The sequence below is a fragment of the Mandrillus leucophaeus genome, unplaced genomic scaffold, assembly GCF_000951045.1.
Source record: "Mandrillus leucophaeus isolate KB7577 unplaced genomic scaffold, Mleu.le_1.0 Scaffold773, whole genome shotgun sequence".
In the NCBI taxonomy this organism is placed as follows: Eukaryota; Metazoa; Chordata; class Mammalia; order Primates; family Cercopithecidae; genus Mandrillus; species Mandrillus leucophaeus.
In genome coordinates this window covers 1,024,340-1,025,317 of record NW_012108397.1, presented here as the reverse complement: position 1 = coordinate 1,025,317, position 978 = coordinate 1,024,340, and the positions used below count along the sequence as shown (strand labels likewise).

General features: G+C 48.5%; 1 protein-coding gene across 1 annotated transcript in view; it reads right to left on the bottom strand.

Moving 5' to 3' along the window:
- Positions 1-978, bottom strand: part of LOC105529613 (chymotrypsin-like elastase family member 2A) — a gene marked incomplete at its 3' end in the record, with an annotated part of 41,633 nt that overhangs the window by 4,451 nt on the left and 36,204 nt on the right.

The window sequence follows — 978 nt, the reverse complement described above, 5'->3', positions numbered from 1 at the left end:
TGTCCTTGTGTTTACAGATAAGCCAGTCAGGAGGGCAATGGGGATTTATTGGAGGGTACGTATGTGGATGTGCCCCTAGAAAAACATGTCATTATACTTATAGGTTTATGTCATTAGGGAGAAATGTCATAATGTCGTTATCACTCATAATGTCATTATGGTCATAAGGTCATTATCACTCATCCCTTCCTAGAATCTTCCAAACCTCTGGTGATTTCACAAGGGAAGGGCGGGAACTCTGTTCCTTTTGGTGGCTACTGTCATTGGATCTCTAACCCCTGGAGTCTATGTCAAAGGAGACCCGCCCTCAGCCAGGTTCTGAGCAGCAAGACCGAATGGTACAGGGGACAGCTTTTGCCATGGGGCACGGAGGGTCCGATGAGGGCTCCAGGGGCCTCAGGTCACAGAGGAAAATGCTGTTCTGAACTCTATGGGCCACACAGAAGATGTCACATAGTCTCTGTAACTTTCTTTCCATCATAGGGACAGTGACAACAACTAACACACAGCACCTACCACATGCCAGGCTTCTTATGGATTATCTCCTTTAATCCTCTTGCCAACTCTGTGATGTAGCTGCTATTATTATGGCCTTTTTTTTTTTGGAGGCGCAGTCTCGCTCTGTCCCCCAAGCTGGAGTGCAGTAGCGAAATCTTGGCTCACTGCAACCTCCACCTCCCGGGTTCAAGCGATTCTCTTGCCTCAGCCTCCTGAGTAGCTGGGACTACAGGAGCACACCACCATGCCCTGCTATTTTAAAAATATTTTTAGTAGAGACGGGGTTTCACCATATGGGTCAGGCTGGTCTCCTGACCTCAAGTGATCCACCCACCAGGCCTCCCAAAGTGCTGGGATTACAGGCGTGAGCCGCGGCGCCCAGCCGATTATTTGCATTTTACATATGATAAAAGTGCTGCATGGAGAGACCTAGTAATGTGCCCAAGGTGTGACAGTCATGAAGTGGGAGAGCTGACATTT